Below are 19,329 nucleotides of genomic sequence, written 5' to 3' on the forward strand. Positions count from 1 at the left end.
AGGAATTCTCAACTCAGGGAGGGACCATTTGGTATCACTGCATGAGAGCAGGGCCAATTAATTTCCCTTTTATTTTTCCTTCCAAAATTTAAAGCAATCCCCAGTAGGGAAATGCCTTCCACCATCTGCTGGAGAATATTGGCAGGCTGATGTCACTGCAGGTGTGTGTGTGTGTGTGTGTATGTATATATATATATATATATATACTATGACCTGTTTGCTCCGTCTCCATCTGCTGGTAGGGGGTTGGTTCTGAGCCCATCTATTTAGCTGCTAGGAAAAAACCTTAAGCTGTTTAAAGAAAGAATGTATGGTTTTCCTGAGAAAATACAGTAAATAATACATACATAAAATACAGTATTAGCTGTTTTTTAAACTTTACTATTAGTATAATGACTGCTCTGCCCGCACCCTGGAATTGTAAGAAAACACAAAATTTCTGTCCACAGGGCTGTCAAACACCGCGGCAGATTAGCACCTAAAGGACAGAAGCCCTATCGAAAGTGCTGCTTTAAACCTTAATTTTCAAGAACTGGAGTAAGATTAGCTTTAATTTCCACACACAAGTTGCGATCCCTATTACAGCTCCATTTCCCATGGAATTTTACGGGCTCCTCAAGTTTGGATCTAAAGCGCAGGGAGACGTCGTTTACGCCATGTCCGCAAACCACGCGTTGCACCAAGGATCCTCCCTTGAGAACGTCTTACGTCATCGACGTCCGGAAAAAAGGGAAAGCGGCAAGAGTTACGTATTTCCGGCAGGGCTGTCTGTGGAGCTCTGCGCTAGCGCGCCCGCCCGCCCGATGTGTCAGAGTCTCGCATAATCTGTGTGTGTGTGAGAGAGAGAGGGGGCAGGGGCGCGCGCGCGCGAGGGGTTCCCCGATTACGCGCGGAGTCTCCTGACAATTTTAATGGTAACCGCTCTGGGCGGGCGCGTACACCCGGAGTGAGAACCGGGCCGGGACACTCTTCTCATACCGCTGCCACTCCAGGCTCTTGTGCCTTTTTTTTGTGGTGGTGTCTTTTTTTTTGTTTTCCCTCAGTTTGACGGGACCCTCGGTGGCACCTCGTCCCCTCTTCCCCGAGAGACGCTGAGGGAGACTCGCCGGAGCGGTGGCCAAGGAGTCTCTCTTTCGCCTCTTCCTCGGCGTGTGGTTTCGGTTTCCTGCAGGTGAGCAGTGGGCGCCGGCCGGCGCAGTGTGTGTGTGCGCGCTGGAAATACTCACGGAGAGGGCGCAGGGAGGGAAAGGAGACGGACGGAGAGCGATTTCTGCAGCTGTGCTGACAGTAATAAAGAGCCAGGGAAGAGTTATTTTTTTATTTTGTTTTGCTTTGTTGCTGTCTTGTTAGAGTAGTTGAGCGAGCGCAGGATCCGTTTCCCCTGCAGTCGCCGCTTCGGCTCTTGGCCGTGGTAAGAATGGGGAAACGGCGCTGAGTCTTGAGGTCACTGTTATCCTTCTCTGGGGCGGCAGCTGGCTCTCTCCGTGCTTGGGGAGATAAGATCTGCATGTAATTCGTCCCCCGTCCCCCCCCCCCTTCTCTAGGTGACTATAATTTTGGGGAGGGGGGGGGAAGTAAGTGGTTTGCTCGGGTGACGCCCCCCCATCCCTTTGATTGGAAAGTGTGATGTCTACATTCTCTTCTAAACTGCTTTGTTTTTGCCTGGCCGCACTTATTATAGCGAAAGTGGCAGAGGTGGAAAAGCGAGTGTGACTAAGACAGGGCGTCTCTTGGGGAGGAAGTGTGAGCCATAATCTGCTCGATTTTGGTGGCTGTGTTCCGGAGAAGGGAGGGTCGTTCCCTGTCCCTCTGCCGCGCCACCTCTCCTTTCTCTTCCTTTTTATTATGAAAGATAAGCGCATGGCATTTGCTGTGCCAAGTGTGATTCAAACAGCAACCCTGGTCATATGGCTACGTGAAATAAAGCTTAGGTCACTCTTCATTTACCCGCCCCCGGTCTTAAATAGATTAGAAATCAGAGCAAACGTTTGGTACACGTGTGATTATCGCGCAAATATGCGGTAAGATGATGCTCAGCACTGAGGCAGGAACATTCTGTCTCCAGAGCCGTTTTTTTGTGTTTTTTAATATTTGCTTTTCTTAAGTATTGATATTAGGAAGGTCGTATCGTGGAACTTGCGGTTTAGCACTGATGACAAGTGCTGTAAGATCACAAATATGCATGTTTTTAAAACATGGTGTGAAAAGTAGTTTGAGGACAGTCAACTCTTAATGCTGGCATTTTGTTTCCATAAATGCTTTGGGATATCATAATTGTAATGTTGTACTTATTCTCAATGACATATAGTTTGTGCCAGTATACTTTGAACAAATAGTATAGTTTTACATAGTTAAAAACTATAATCTTATGATTTAGTTGATCGGAATAGTAATGTGTTTATAATCAAATTGTATTATGTTTGGGTGTAGTTAAATATACTCTCTAATTTTTTTTTTAATTATAAGTTGAAATGTTAAGCTAGATCTTGAATATCATCCCTGGGACACAAGACGTTAATCTTTTAGCAGTGACGTTTAGTGCTTAACAATTTTGAATGTTAACTGATGTTACAAAAAAACCCAAAAAACTTTGGTTTGTGTAACAAAAGTTTGCAGTAGTGGATGGGCACTTTTTTTTTTAGCCCTGCCATTATCTTTTTAAACAGAGCATTAACAACCGGTAAATAAACTGACAAGAGGAGACTGTATAGCTAGGTCTATCCATTTAGATGTAGATACGTATAAAATATATTTAGCCTGATGTGCTAAAGATTTAATCCATTTTGCATTTGAGAAAAATGATCTGGGCTGTAGAGAGATGCATAAGAAATTTTGCATTGACACAAAATAGGAAAAATGTTTAGTACATCAGGCCCTAAGGTAGAAAGAGCTGCTTATTTCTGGAAATTTGCATATCTACTCATTTAATGGTATTGACTATTTTGATTTTTTTTAAAGCTAACTGATTACCCTTAAAACAGATGCATTTTATTTTAATTTATGTTTGAACTGATGTACTAAGTATTGTCTTTGTGAAACACAAAGGGCTGTAGACACAATATAGGGAATCCCTTTATTTTTAAGCCAAAGATCCTTATTCATAAATTGATTTTTTCCAAATCTGCTAATGGGGAATAATCTCTATTTTTAAAAAAAATCTTTTATTTAATTTTAATTGAGAAAAATAGTGTAATCTGGCACTGGGCAAAACATTTGTCTCCTTTAAAATAACTTTCCCTGTACTGGTGCCTTAAATGTTAAGTCACTATGTAGTTACATTGAAACGTTTCATCATTATTTCCTGAAGCTCCTCTAAAGTGAAGTCTTGATGTGTAGCCATTGACCATAATAGTATGTTAGCAATGACTGTACAATCTTTCTTGTGACTTTGTTTTAAAATAGACAGGTTGTAATGAGTATGCAGTGAGTTCTTATTTTATCCTATTTGTCAGAATTTGTCTGTGAGTTTTGAGTAACAGTATCCAATATTTATAAATTAGATTGCACATCTGTAAAAACTAACCTTTTAAACAAAATGATTGTAGTGACAAACACAAGATGTGATGTTAGGTCAGACCAAGGTCCATTGAGCCCAGCATACTGGGGTAGATTTTATAATTTTGTGTGAGCTCGAACTTTTGTTCGCCCACCAGGCGCGAACAAGAGTATGCGGGATTTCAATAGATACGCGCGTATCCATTAAAATCCGGGATTGGCGCGCGCAAGGCTGCCGATTTTGGGCAGCCTGCGCGTGCCGAGCTGCGCAGCCTGCCTCCGTTCCCTCCGAGGCCGCTCCGATATCGGAGCGGCCTCGGAGGGAACTTTCTTTCACCCTCCTCTCACCTTCCCCTATCTAACCCCCCCCCACCTTTATTGCCGGATTTACGTCTGCCAGCGGGCTGCTGCGCCATCATCCGACCTGGGGGCTTTTCCGGAGGGCGTGGCCACGCCCCTGGAACGCCCCCGGGCCGAAACCACTCCCCCGTGCCACGCCCCGAAACACTGCATCACGACCGCCACGCCCTCGGCACGCCTCTCCATGCAAGCCCCGGGACTTACGCACGCCGCCGAGCCTATGGGGTAGGTTTTCGGGGGGTACGCACGTATCCCTTTGAAAATCTACCCCACTATTTCTGACAGTGGCCATTTCAGGTTGCAAGTATCTGGCAGCAGTGTTGCCAGATGCCACCATTTTTTAGAGCCCAACCAATCACACAAAATCTAGGCCAAAACTAAAAAGTTGTAAAAATAATTGTCACCTGGTGCAGACTCTAGATGAGGTAGAAAATCAACATGCATAATAAAATTCAGAACAAACAACATATAAAAACATCTGTCAAAAGAAACTATGCAAGTGGCTGCAGGACTTGCTCAAATTAATAGCATCAAAAGAATGCCTGCTGAAACAAAGTTTTAAACATAATCTGTATGAAAACCTTCAGGTTAAGCAACATAATTTTTGGGTAGAGAATTCCAAAATACAGGAGCAGCCACAGTAAATGTCCTCTAGTTTTAGCCAGGCATACTGATAGAACATTGAGCAGCCCTGTTTGAGAAAAAAGCAGTGTACGCATGGGGTTGATTATATGAAGCATTGTGTTGGGCCATGGGAAGGATTCAAGACTAAGGAGATCTTTATTTACTGCCCAAGAATTCCTGGATATGTACAATTACTGAATGCAAATATTTATAAGAAGTGTAATATTTTCATCAATTAACACTAAGGAGGAATGTTCAATGGGACATTTTTGTGTAAACATGCATTGAAAAATAAAATATGTAAATATAAAAAAAAGTCTTAGAATTTGATCGCACAGTGTAGTTGCAAAACAATTACGGGCCAATGCAATATCGGCACATGTAAAACAGGCACTCATGATTTTTGCCCGCTTTCCTAAAGCATGCCGATCCACCTCTCACTGGCACCTGATTTAATATTTAAATTAACTGCCGTGGTAAAAAGGAGGTGCTAGGAGAGATTATGCATCCCTAGAGCCGCCTCGGCATCGGGTGCCCAGGAAAGGTGGCTGTCGGTGTGGGTTAGGAAATGGACGCTCAATACGAACATCTGTTTTGATGTAATATGGCACAAAATACATGGCCTGGATCGTGTATATTCTGGGTGTATACTGGGCATCCAGAAATTTTTTTTTCAAAAATATATATTTTAACTGATTCCGCTTTCTGTGGTCCCTTCTAATTAGTATCGTGACAATACTAGCAGGAACGATCACAAAAAGCAGAATTTTGTTTTTTTTCAGTGAGCTCTTGAGTGTGGCAGACTTTTATGCCAGTCCTGGGCTGGCATAAAATTTGCTGCATTGGCAAGGGCATATTGGCTGCACCGGAATTTTTTTTTTTTGCATTGTGGGGATTAGCTAATAGCCTCATCTACATGTACTTACACAGAAACATAAACATAGAAATGATGGCAGAAGAAGACCAAATTGCCCATTCAGTCTGCCCAGCAAGCTTTCGCACTTTTTTTTTTCTCTCATACTTATCTGTTACTCTTGGCTCTTAGTAACCTTTTTTATTCTATTTCCCTTCCTGAGCACTATTAGCTAAGCGCTTGATTGGATGCATGTTTTGGATGCGCTAATCCCAGTTTTGCATCAGGGATTATGGATGCACATCCATTCGCGTGTTGAGCAGTGCGCTGGCCGCAGTGCATGGCATTGTCAGCCTGAATATGTTCTAAAATGAAATAATTTGTAAAAGTAACGCATGGTTAGCCAGTCTTGAACATCACTCAATTCCCACTGCTGATGGCTGTTTTTTATATTGTGGTTCTGTGCCCTGGACTCTTACTCAAAAGCTGGCTTGGCATAGTGGAAAATGGAAAGAAAGTTATTAGCTTATCACAGGAAGCTCCCTTTGCTAGTGAATTTGGTCATTCCTCCTCTTCCTGCCAGATTAGTATCCTGTGGGATTCTTCCTTCCACCAGAAGGGGCAAAATGCGAAAGCTTTCTCTCTGACATCACTACCATAAAGGCTGGCCCAGCAGAGAACACAAGAACGTTGCCATACTGGGTCAAATCAAGGGTCCATCAAGCCCAGTATCCTGTTTCCAACAGTGGCCAATCCAGGCCATAAGAACCTGGCAAGTTCCCAAAAACTAAATGTATCCCATGTTACTGTTGCTGATAATAGCAGTGGCTATTCTCTAAGTGAACTTAATAGCAGGTAATGGACTTCTCCTCCAAGAACTTATCCAATCCTTTTTCAAACACAGCTATACTAACTGCACTAACCACATCCTCTGGCAACAAATTCCAGAGTTTAATTGTGCGTTGAGTAAAAAAGAACTTTCTCCGATTAGTTTTAAATGTGCCCCATGCTAACTTCATGGAGTGCCCCCTAGTCTTTCTACTATCCGAAAGAGTAAATAACTGATTCACATCTACCCGTTCTAGACCTCTCATGATTTTAAACACCTCTATCATATCCCCCCTCAGTCGTCTCTTCTCCAAGCTGAAAAGTCCTAACCTCTTTAGTCTTTCCTCATAGGGGAGTTGTTCCATTCCCCTTATCATTTTGGTCACCCTTCTCTGTACCTTCTCCATTGCAATTATATCTTTTTTGAGATGCAGCGACCAGAATTGTACACAGTATTCAAGGTGCGGTCTCACCATGGAGCGATACAGAGGCATTATGACACTTTCCGTTTTATTCACCATTCCCTTTCTAATAATTCCCAACATTCTGTTTGCTTTTTTGACTGCCGCAGCACACTGAAACAACGGTTTCAATGTGTTATCCACTATGACGCCTAGATCTCTTTCTTGGGTTGTAGCACCTAATATGGAACCTAACATTGTGTAAATATAGCATGGGTTATTTTTTTCTATATGCATCACCTTGCACTTATCCACATTAAATTTCATCTGCCATTTGGATGCCCAATTTTCCAGTCTTCCTGCAATTTATCACAATCTGCTTGTGATTTAACTACTCTGAACAATTTTGTGTCATCTGCAAATTTGATTATCTCACTCGTCGTATTTCTTTCCAGATCATTTATAAATATATTGAAAAGTAAGGGTCCCAATACAGATCCCTGAGGCACTCCACTGTCCACTCCCTTCCACTGAGAAAATTGTCCATTTAATCCTACTCTCTGTTTCCTGTCTTTTAGCCAGTTTGCAATCCACGAAAGGACATCACCACCTATCCCATGACTTTTTACTTTTCCTAGAAGCCTCTCATGAGGAACTTTGTCAAACGCCTTCTGAAAATCCAAGTATACTATATCTACCGGTTCACTTTTATCCACATGTTTATTAACTCCTTCAAAAAAGTGATGCAGATTTGTGAGGCAAGATTTGCCCTGGGTAAAGCCATGCTGACTCTGTTCCATTAAACCATGTCTTTCTATATGTTCTGTGATTTTGATGTTTAGAACACTTTCCACTATTTTTCCTGGCACTGAATTCAGGCTAACTGGTCTGTAGTTTCTCGGATCGCCCCTGGAGCCCTTTTTAAATATTGGGGTTACATTTGCTATCCTCCAGTCTTCAGGTACAATGGATGATTTTAATGATAAGTTACATAGTTTTACTAAGAGGTCTGAAATTTCATTTTTTAGTTCCTTCAGAACTCTGGGGTGTATACCATCCGGTCCAGGTGATTTACTACTCTTCAGTTTGTCAATCAGGCCTACCACATCTTCTAGGTTCACCGTGATTTGATTCAGTCCATCTGAATCATTACCCATGAAAACCTTCTCCATTATGAGTACCTCCCCAACATCCTCTTCAGTAAACACTGAAGCAAAGAAATCATTTAATCTTTCCGCAATGGCCTTATCTTCTCTAAGTGCCCCTTTAACCCCTCGATCATCTAACGGTCCAACTGACTCCCTCACAGGCTTTCTGCTTCGGATATATTTTAAAAAGTTTTTACTGTGAGGTTTTGCCTCTACAGCCAACTTCTTTTCAAATTCTGTCTTAGCCTGTCTTATCAATGTCTTACATTTAACTTGCCAACGTTTATGCTTTATCCTATTTTCTTCTGTTGGATCCTTCTTCCAATTTTTGAATGAAGATCTTTTGGCTAAAATAGCTTCTTTCACCTCCCCTTTTAACCATGCCGGTAATCGTTTTGCCTTCTTTCCACCTTTCTTAATGTGTGGAATACATCTGGACTGTGCTTCTAGAATGGTATTTTTTAACAATGACCACCCCTCTTGGACATTTTTTACCTTTGTAGCTGCTCCTTTCAGTTTTTTTCTAACAATTTTTCTCATTTTATCAAAGTTTCCCTTTTGAAAGTTTAGCACGAGAGCCTTGGATTTGCACACTGTTCCTCTTCCAGTCATTAAATCAAATTTGATCATATTATGATCACTATTCCCAAGCGGCCCCACCACTGTTACCTCTCACCAAGTCCTGTGCTCCACTGAGAATTAGATCAAAAATTGTTCCCTCTCTCGTCTGTTCCTGAACCAATTGCTCCATAAAGCTATCATTTATTCCATCCAGGAACGTTATCGCTCTAGCGTGACCCGATGATACATTTACCCAGTCAATATTGGGGTAATTGAAGTCTCCCATTATTACCGCACTACCAATTTGGTTAGCTTCCCTAATTTCTCTTAGCATTTCACTGTCCGTCTCACCATCTTGACCAGGTGGACGGTAGTATACCCCTATCACTATAGTCTTCCCCGACACACAAGGGATTTCTACCCATAAAGATTCAATTATGTATTTAGTCTCATGCAGGATGTTTATCCAGTTGGACTCTATGCCATCCCGGACATAAAGCGCCACACCTCCTCCCGAGTTCTCCTCTCTGTCATTGTGATATAATTTGTACCCCGGTATAGCACTGTCCCATTGGTTATCCTCTTTCCACCATGTCTCTGAGATGCCAATTAAGTCTGTCATCATTCACTGCTATACAGTCTAATTCTCCCATCTTACTTCTTAGACTTCTGGCATTAGCATACAAACATTTCAAAGTTTGTTTTTTGTTTGTATTTTCATTCTGCTTTTTAATTGATAGGGATAAGTTAGAATTTTTTAGCTCAGGTGAGTTTTTAGTTACAGGCACTTGGACTACTTTTCTAATTATTGGAACCTCACTGTCGGGATGCCCTAATTCTAATGCATCATTAGTATCCTTTAAAGATACCTCTCTCCGAACCATGCGCTGCTGAGCGACTGTCGGCTTTCCCCTTTGTTCTAGTTTAAAAGCTGCTCTATCTCCTTTTTAAAGGTTAGCGCCAGCAGTCTGGTTCCACCCTGGTTAAGGTGGAGCCCATCCCTTCGGAAGAGGGTTCCCCAGTTCCTAACAAAACTGAATCCCTCTTCCTTGCACCATCGTCTCATCCACGCATTGAGACTCTGGAGCTCTGCCTGTCTCTGGTGACCTGCGCGTGGAACAGGGAGCATTTCAGAGAATGCTACCCTGGAGGTTCTGGATTTAAGCTTTCTACCTAAGAGCCTAAATTTGGCTTCCAGAACCTCCCTCCCACATTTTCCTATGTCGTTGGTGCCCACATGTACCACGACAGCCGGCTCCTCCCCAGCACTCTCTAAAATCCTATCTAGGTGACGCGTGAGGTCCGCCACCTTCGCACCAGGTAGGCATGTTACCAGGCGATCCTCACGCCCACCAGCCACCCAGCTATCTACATTCCTAATAATCGAATCACCAACTATGACGGCTGACCTATATAATGGACAAACCAGTGCCAGAGGAGCTAAGGGTGCATTCTATGAGAGCACAAGCAGTGTCTCGGGCAGAATACAGAGCAATTAGCCTAGGAACATTTGCAGGGTGGCCATATGGTCATCTGTCCACACTTTTGCAAAACACTATAGATGTCTCCTCCCTTTCTTGAAGGTGTAGAGTTTTAGTATTGAGGTCTTAGAAGCAGCACCAAGGATCCCTCCCGGGGCAAGTACAGCTTAGGTACATTCCACAGGTTTTACTGGTCTGGCAAGACCAAAGGAAGGTTCAATTAGGTCTTACCTGCTAATTGGCTTTCCTTGAGTCCTGATAGACCAGTCTAGATCCTGCCCGTAAGAAAAGAGTGAAAAGGCATGTGAATAAAGGAGCAGAGTTTGATAAATAATTTAAAACATAATGAACAAGGGAGCACAGCTGAACGCGAAGGTGGGCTGTTCTCCACTTACCATTTTCTTTCATTTTGTGATATGTCCCGGATCCCTTACTGCAGAAAGTAGGGAACCAGCATCCTAAAATACCAGGGAAAATGCCACCCTGGGGAGCATAAGGCAAAGGAGCAGGCTGGGTAATGAGTTAAGTCTCCTTAAATTAAAAAAAAAAAAAAAAAAGGGATATAAGAATATAAGCAACAATCCAAGCTCTGGCAAAACGCTACTGACTTCCCCTCTGCTGGGCCAGCCTTTATGGTAATGATTTATTTATTTTAAATCTTTTCTATACCGTCGTTTGGAGGATACCGTCACAACGCTTTACATCAAGGCACATAAAATTAATGATACTGTGATTTGCACCATTTGCAAGAGTGCCATAAGGTTCGGTAACATAGTTAGTGATCAATAATGTTAAATGTAATTAATCATGTCCATGTCTCTATCTCGGTTTTTATTACAGGAATAACTTTAAGATTGTAATTGGTCCTTTAAAGACTGGTCCTTTAAAGACTACACACTTACGGCTCGATACTGTAAGGCCGCGGTAGAAACAGTGCGGCAGTGTCAGGCGCACCCTTCCTCCCCGCACGCACAGTTCTCTTGACCTAGCGCCTGATACTCTCTTCTAATTGCATGCAAATGCATGCCGCAGCTGTGAAGCGTTAGGGAAGGGTTATGCCCGCGCAACCCATTTTACTGTATAGGCGCTTAATACAGCGCCTATACAGTAACCTGGGTGCGCTGGTACCTGTCATTTCAAATGTCATTTCAAATGACATTTGAAATGACAGGCACCAGGAAGTGTAAAAAACAAAATTTTTAAATACCTGTCGGAGGGCCGCGTGGGTCCAGGCGGCCGGCGGGATCCGGGGGGCGGGGTGGTCGCGTGTTAAATCTAGGCCGCGGGCGGGTGGGCGCCTGTTCCAGGCGGGGGCGGGTGGACGCGCGTTGGTTTCAGACGGCCGGCGGCGGGAGCTGGGGGGCAGGTGGTTGCGTGTTAAATCTAGGCCGGGTCGCACAGACGCACATTCATCCAGGCGGAGGAGCCGGCGACGAAAGCAGCCGGCTCCTCCGCCCGGATGAATGCGCGCCTGTGCGACCCCTGCGATTCGGTGCTCAAGGCAGTCACATGCCGTGACGTCGGGCGTCGTGACGTCACGCCTTGAGCGCCGAATCGCAGGGGTCGCACAGGCGCGCATTCATTCATTCATCCAGGCAGAGGAGCCGGCGGCGAAAGCCGCCGGCTCCTGCGCATCTGTGCGACCCGGCCTAGATTTAACACGCGACCACCCGCCCCCCGGCTCCCGCCGCCGGCTGCCTGGACCCACGCGGCCCTCCGACAAGTATTTAAAAATTTTTATTTTTTTTTCTGACAGGTTTTATGTGTCCCACAGCATTACATTTTCTCGATCATCTCTGTATCGCTTTTTTTTTTATTGTGTTTTATTGTTTTTGAGTATCTTAAGCGGTGTCTGGATTTGTTACTAGACTCACAGTCCTAACACCTACTAGGGGGAGGCAGTAAACTAACACGTTAAGGCCGCGGCAAAACAGCGGGTTACTAAGGAGATAATATCAGCGCCCGTTACAGTATCGGAGGGGAATAGCTAATTCCTTCATTATACAGCTAATTCGTTCATTTACACATCATATACATGCTGCGTGCGGAAAGGGTTATGTGTCTATTTTACGAAGTGCTAAGGACGCGTTAAACTGGAGACTGTATCGCTGGATTGCCTTACTCGTCTGTATTGTGCGCTCCCAGCACGTTACAGACGGGGAATCTTTAACCGCACGTTACTGTATCGACCTGTTAGTGAATACAGCAGTGTGTGTGGATGTTATATTGATTGTGCTTTGCTTGTCCCTGGTTTCTATTCTCCCTTCTCTTTCTTAAAAGCTTGTTTAAAGAGCCAGGTAGTTTTTGTACTGTGCTGGTGGGAGGGAGAATCCCATAGGTTACTGGTCTGTCAGGACTTGAGGAAAGCCAATTAGTAGGTAAGACCTAATTGAACCATCTTTGCAATAGTGTTCTCCTTTTCATTGGCTGGCACTGGAGGACAGCCAAAAAAATATACACCCTTAAAATTTGCCCAAAATTCCAGTCAAAGCCAAATATTTCCCGCAGCTGCTCATAAAAAGTAACCCAATTGAGCAACACTGGCAGATTAGTGTTTCCCAACCCTCTGCTGGAGGAATATCAATCAGGTTTTCAGGATATCCATAATGAATACGCATGAGATGATTTGCATACATCAGATGCTTGGTGTATGCAAATCTATCTGATGCATATTCATTGTGGTAATCCTGAAAACTGACTGATATTCCTCCAGGAGAGGGTTGGGAAACACTATAGTAGATCACAAAAAGTGGATTTTTCCTTTTGCTCATTCCCAGTTATAAGCGATGGCTTTCCAAAGGCTACCTGGCTGCTAGTGTTTTATGGACTTTTCTTCCAGGAACTCATCCAAACTTCTTTCACACCTTGCTATGCTAGTTGTCTTGACTATGTTCTCTGGCAACAGATTCCATAGCTTGATTGTATGCTGAGTAAAAAAAAGTGCTTTCTATTTAATTTAAAGTTGCTGGTGGTTAGTTTCATGGAGTGTCCCCTTCTTTACATAACTATTTGAAAGGGTGAATTACCATCCTTTATCACCTTTTCCACTTCACTCATGATTTTATAAACTTATATCACCTTAGGGCTCTTCATCTCGGAAAAGAGACAGTCTTGTTAAGCTTTTCTTGATAAGGGGCCCATTCTATCCCCTTTTCTTAATTTTGTTGCCTTTCTCTTTACTTTTTTCTAGTTCTGCTATGTCTTTATTGAGATGGGACATAACCATAAACTTACAGGTACTATGGACAGATAAAAATCTCCTAAATGTTCATGATGGTTATCCTATCAGACCTGGCTGTGGAACAAGGGCATACATTTATCATCCTTATTATCAAATCCCTTACATAGTAGATGGCAACAGAATAGTACAATGTGGCCAATCCAGTCCAGACTACTGAAGATATGATCCAGCTGCCAGCCATAGAGCATGATAACCTGAAGGATCTCTCTCCTTATTTGAGACTGTTTTTGTCATCATTCTCCTTTCTAGTCTCTCATCTTGGGCAGATAAGCATGCAAGATCTCCTCTTAAGGTCACTCCTAGCAGTCCTCTGTTCCCATATATTTTTTAATTTTTTTTAAACCCTTTTAGATTTTTTTTTAATAAGGTGATTTAATTATGAATTATAGATATACAGATCCCTTGGGCACTCCACTATTGATCTTCCACCAGCTGGAAAGCTGACCTTTTTAGTTGTCCTCGCTTTCTTGTTTTTTTAAGACAATTGCTAATCCACAGTGGGATACTGTGTTTCCCATGGTTTTTTAATTTCCTGAGTGGTCTCATGAGGGACTTTATGAAATGCCTTGTGAAAATCCAGGTACTGTATCCAGTTGGCTCACCATTATCCACATTTTTGTTTATTTAAAAAAACATTTTCATTTTTTATCAAGATTTTGTTGGAAGAGATTTTGATGACGTGATTATAATTGAATAAACTTGATGCATTTATTTTTTTGTCTTGTTAGAATTTGGTGTAAAGGCTTTTTTGGAAGCTCTTTCTAATATCATGTATCTTAGTAAATCGGACGTCCCTGTGAGAACCAAATGCAGTCCTCATGCTGATGTGATACTGGATAAAAAATGAACTTAAGTACAAAAGTTTAGTAAAACAGATGAATCCTCTGAATTATAGTGCAAGGGTTGACAACCTATGCGGCAGTGGTGATGCTTGCCACCGCTGCCAATGCTACTATGTAGTCTGGGACTGCTGCTGTTTGCCATGATGCAGCTGATGCCGCCGCCCATCTTCACATCCAAAACTATCTCTTGGTTTTGGACCAGGCTTAAGATGCCAAGTAGTAGCTCTGCAGGGCCAATAAGGAGGAGGCAGGTAGGGGGAGCCAATCGATAGGAGCCAGATAGAGGCCTTAGCATGAGAGGCCAATCGCAGAAGGTATCCCAGTTGCAGCTGAAGGGGGGAGGGGTTAGAAGCTCCTGAGGGTGCCTGCGTGTCTGAGGATTCTATGCTACATGGAGGAAGGTCGGTTGTTCCTTAGAACTGTATGGACCAAATCTGCCTGAGGAATCCATGTCGTGAAAGGTCAACTGCAGCCAGCGTTGGTGTGAGTGGGACTCCCATTAAGGAAAATCAGCCAGGAAAGGGAAGCAGTATATTTGAGAAGTGCTTGTATGGGAGAGAGGACATGTGGGGGGAGCATGTGGATGAAAGGAGAAAGTTTGTGTGCCTCCTTCCCACCCTACTAGTCCAAGATAACCTCACGGTGACTAGAAATAAAATGTTTCCAGGTATGGAGAGCAGGAGAATTTAATCCTTACTAATTTTAATTATTTTGTACTTGATGTGCTTGTTTTGAAATATTTTATTGGTGTTTGGAAAATTATTTAAAAATGAGTTTTTAATTATTGGATATTGGATATTCTTTTTGTCTTCTGTTTAGAGATATTTATTCTTTTTATTTGTATGGTTTTATTATTGTTTTGTATTTGTTAAATTTTATTATTTTTTTTAATGAGGAATGGTAATGTTTTTCCATTATTGCAGTGCATATGGAATCTGAATTGTTTCCAGTTCAGTTTTTGTCTGCATGTTTCCATTTATACTTTTTTATGGTCCCTTTATTCTGTTTGATCTGTCTGCATTCTGCATATGTAACCAAGGTGACATATTCTGCTAGTGAGCATGTTTCTGTGTGGGGATCATGCTCTGTTTTCCTTCTAAGGGGTGTAATGGTGAGGAGGGGGGAGGGAGTCAGAAACATTTTTGTCTGCTCCTTTAAATTTTTTTTACATAACTCTCAAATATTTTAACTGAAAATTGTCAATTAAAATAAATATTCAAGAGTTGGGTGAAAGGAATCTGGGGATAAGGGTGCCAACTGGCTTGTGGCAAACGAGGACTGGAGTTGCCTACCCCTGATTTTAATTCTTGGCACACTACTTCAGTAAGGTTGCCTACTAGAGAAGGAAGTGATGTCACCAAGGGAGATGGTTGCTTGAGAGTGGAGCTACTCTCCCTGCCTAGATTTCTTTCTAATTATTGGAGCTTTTTGAGATTTACCCTTTCTTGCAACAGTGGGCGAGCTTTCCTACAGCGACAGCGAGATGGCAGCGAAGCAAAAATCTGTTGTTTTTCACCAGTTTTCATACCGGAGGAGCAGGGTTGCCGAGGGTGAGGATGACTGTCATGGCGATGGCTCTGACAGCCTCATGGATGACGTGAGCTCCAATGATACCTTTTTAATATCACTTCGGCAGATTCTCCCCCTCCCCACACACACAGAATTTGGGACTGGTTCTGCAGCTTAAGAAAAGACAATTATAAAAAAGAACTTTATGGGGATGATGGAGGATTTTCGCGAAGAACTTATTATGGATCATCAAGTGGATGATTTAGATAATCGCATAGATTCCCTTTCAGAAACCTCCAAACACCTACTGGAGCTGTCTGCTGAGCTTCAGGAAGATAATTTACTTATGAAGGAAAAAGTGGCTGATCTGGAGAATCGCGCTAGACGAGAAAACCTTAGGTTTAGAGGGTTTCAGGAATCTTCTGAGTGCCTACCGAACCTGAAAGTAATCCACTTTGAAGCGCTGTGAAAAGTGGAATATAAATAAATAAAAAAATGCTGATTGTGTACTATTGATAACATGCTTCTGCAAGCATCTTTTGGCTGCCGCTAATCCGGAAGATGGGGCTCTTTCTGCTGTTAACTTGCATAGAGCTCATAGAGCCCTGGGAGTGGCTAACAACAATTGTATGAGAGACATTATAGTGTGCTTCCATGATTTTTCCTTGAAAGAAAGAGTGGCTGCTACTGCTAGAAACAGGCTACTTTGGTCTTGGGAGGGCCAGGAGATACCAGTCTATGCGGACCTCTCACAAGCCACACTACAGAACAGATGAGCTGCGGGAAGTTACTGCTTTCCTTCACAAGGAGAACATTAAATATAGTTGGCTACATCCATTTGGACTATCTTTTTCCTAGCGTTAGCAGATGGACTCAGGACCAATGGGTATAGTGTACTCCTGATGGATGGGAGACGGAGTCAGATTTTAACGCTGACATCAGCCTACATATACCTGTGCAGGAAGCTTAGCTTTTCAGTATTTCTCAGTCTCCTTAGCAGATAGGGACACCACAAACACTAGAATAGTGTTAGAAATTTTAAACCAAAGAAGGAAGAAAACTTGCCTCTACAAGACAAGCCCTGCTCTCCTGCGGTGATACCTAAGGGTCCTCCCCCAGTCGAGAATTCCTGAGGTGATTTCCGAGATCCCTCAGAGGTAAGCCTCAGTCCGGTAGCCGGTTCCCGGCATGCACTTAGCCACCAGAGTGGCTGAGAAGCAGCGGGTTACAGAATAGAGTGCGACGGTGAAGGTAACTCCCTCTCCCCCCGCAGCTGTAGACTGCTCAGCACGAGTCCGGGAAACGCCAAGACCAGGTAAGGTAGAAACCTCTCTTAAAGTCTCCGGTCTCTGAGGCTCGATTATCCACACATATCGTCCCTTCTCACAGGACAAGCAGGATGGTAGTCCTCGCATATGGGTGACAACATAAGGATGGAGCCCAATCACGGAACACTTTTGTCAAAGTTTCCAGAACTTTGGCACCTACTGAGCATGCCCAGCACAGCACCAACCCTGCAGCCAGCAGGGGTCCCCCTTCAGTCTTCTTTTTTCCACGCAGCAGTAGCCACGTGGGTTAAGGAGCTCTTCAGAGATTCCTGACAAGAATTTTCCTCTCGGAACTTTGTTTGAAACATTTAAAAAATTTGACCCCACAGGGGTCCCCTTATCAATTTCTTTGGTCCGTGGTCTAATGGTAAGTTTTTTGGCCATTTGCTGTCAGTTCCCATCGAGTTTTTAACTCGTGGCCTTCCGGCCATCAACTGAACCGCGACTAAATTTTATTGGAGCCATGGCGTCGGGTTTCCGTCCATGCCCCGACTGCACTCAAACAATGTCCATCACCGACCCTCACACGGTCTGTGTGATGTATTTGGGGTCTGGCCACTATGTCCGTACTTGCACCAAATTTGCCCAAATGACACCAAAAGGTCTCAAGGCTCGGCTCGATAAGATGGGTCTCCTCTTTCGGCCAAAAACCCCGACGCCATCGATAGCTTCGACGTCGTCTGAACCAGTGCCATCTATGTCGCGCCAGCAACGGGAATCTGCTGCTACCCGACCGGCCTCGACGACTCCACGGGTGTCGACTCCTTCTGTTCTCCCTCAAGAAAAACTTGAGGTGAACATAAAGAAAAACATCATAGAAACATAGAAATGACGGCAGAAGAAGACCAAACAGCCCATCCAGTCTGCCCAGCAAGTTTCACACTTTTTTTTTTCTCATACTTATCTGTTACTCTTGGCTCTTAGTAACTTTTTGGTTCTATTTCCCTTCCACCCCCACCATTAATGTAGAGAGCAGTGTAGGAGCTGCATCTAAGTGAAATATCTAGCTTAATTAGTTAGGGGTAGTAACTGCCACAATAAGCAAGCTACACCCATGCTTATTTGTTTTTCCAGACTATGTAATTCAGTCCTTGTTGGTTGTCTGTATATAGATCCACTTTTCTTCATTCCCCCTGCCATTGAAGCAGAGAGCTATGCTGGATATGCATTGAAAGTGAAGTATCAGGCTTATTTGGTTTGAGGTAGTAACTGCCGTAAAAAGCAAGCTACTCCCCACTTTTTTGTGAATGCAAATCTTTTTTCCACATTCAAGTCCTCTAGACTTTATGGATCCACAGTGTTTATCCCATGCCCCTTTGAAGTCTTTCACACTTCTGGTCTTCACCACTTCCTCCGGAAGGGCATTCCAGGCATCCACCACCCTCTCCATGAAGAAATACTTCCTAACATTGGTTCTGAGTCTTCCTCCCTGGAGCTTCAAATCAAGATGGTAACCTCGGGATCTCTACTTCCTCCTACTTCTTCAAAAAGGACTGTCTATGCTCCCTAGATCTCCAGGACGCATACACACACATCTCAATTCTTCCGTCTCATCGCAAATTGCTGCGTTTCCTGGTCGTCCCATGTCACTTACAGTACAGTGTACTGCTATTTGGCCTAGCGTCTGCTCCACGAGTATTCACCACGTGCCTCGTGGTAGTCGCAGCCTTTCTCAGGAGTCAGGGTGTCACTTCTACCCTTATCTGGACGATTGGTTGATAAGGGCCCCGACTCAACAAGCCGCATTAGCATCCTCGCGTCTCACTATCCATACCCTGACCTCCCTAGGGTTTCTAATCAACTATCCCAAATCCAAGATAGTTCCATCTCAAATCCTATCTTTTATAGGGGCCGACCTTGACACAATACATGCAAAAGCCTTCCTCCCTCAAGATCAGGCTTTCACCCTGGCCTCTCTGGCACATCTTTTACAGACTCGTATCCTCAACTGCTAGTCACTTCCTCATACTTCTAGTTCACATGGTATCCTCGGGACATGTCACTCCGATGGCCCGCCTAGCTATGAGAGTCGTGCAGTGGATTCTAAAATCCCAGTGGCTTTAAGCTTGTCAGCCAATGTCCAAGTTACCACACAGCTCCGACTATCGCTGGCCTGGTGGATACAATACTCCAGTCTAACTCAAGGCCTTCCATTTCAGGCTATAGAACCTCAAATTACCTTGACAACAGACGCCTCCAACCTAGGGTGGGGTGCTCATGTAGGCAACCTGCAGACTCGGGGAACCTGGTCTCCAGAGGAAGCCAAACACCAGATAAATTTCCTGGAGCTTCGGGCCATCGGATATGCCCTCAGGGTCCTTCAGGATTGCCTCTCAAACAAGACGATCCTGATTCAAATGGACAACCAGGTGGCGACGTGGTACATCAACAAGCAGGGTGTAACGGGCTCCTACCTCCTGTGTCAGGAAGCTGCACATATATGGGCATGGGCCCTTTTCCACTCAATGTACCTTACAGCCACCTATTTGCCGGGCGTGGACAATGTATTGGCGGACAAGTTGAGCCGCACATTTCTTCCCCACGAGTGGTCTCTCAACACCACAGTAGCAAACACAATATTCCAACGTTGGGGTTACCCTCAGATTGACCTCTTTGCGTCAGTCCGGAACTGCAAAGTAGAAAACTTCTGCTCTCTAA

At 43.7% G+C, this 19,329-nt stretch overlaps 1 protein-coding gene across 14 annotated transcripts in view; it reads left to right on the forward strand.

The window, feature by feature from the left end:
• Positions 1-711: 711 nt before the first annotated feature.
• LRRFIP2 (LRR binding FLII interacting protein 2) overlaps positions 712-19,329 on the forward strand; it is a 360,344-nt gene continuing 341,726 nt past the window's right edge. For 4 of the 14 annotated variants that reach the window (XM_029589814.1, XM_029589817.1, XM_029589816.1 and 1 more), the window contains exon 1: positions 712-1,171. The gene's annotated coding sequence lies outside the window, so the exon portion shown is untranslated. Of the gene's footprint in view, positions 1,172-1,291; positions 1,412-19,329 lie in introns of those variants that run through there. The other 10 variants (XM_029589820.1, XM_029589821.1, XM_029589822.1 and 7 more) reach the window with 9 other exon arrangements.

The sequence above is a fragment of the Rhinatrema bivittatum genome, chromosome 2, assembly GCF_901001135.1.
Source record: "Rhinatrema bivittatum chromosome 2, aRhiBiv1.1, whole genome shotgun sequence".
Lineage (NCBI taxonomy): Eukaryota > Metazoa > Chordata > Amphibia > Gymnophiona > Rhinatrematidae > Rhinatrema > Rhinatrema bivittatum.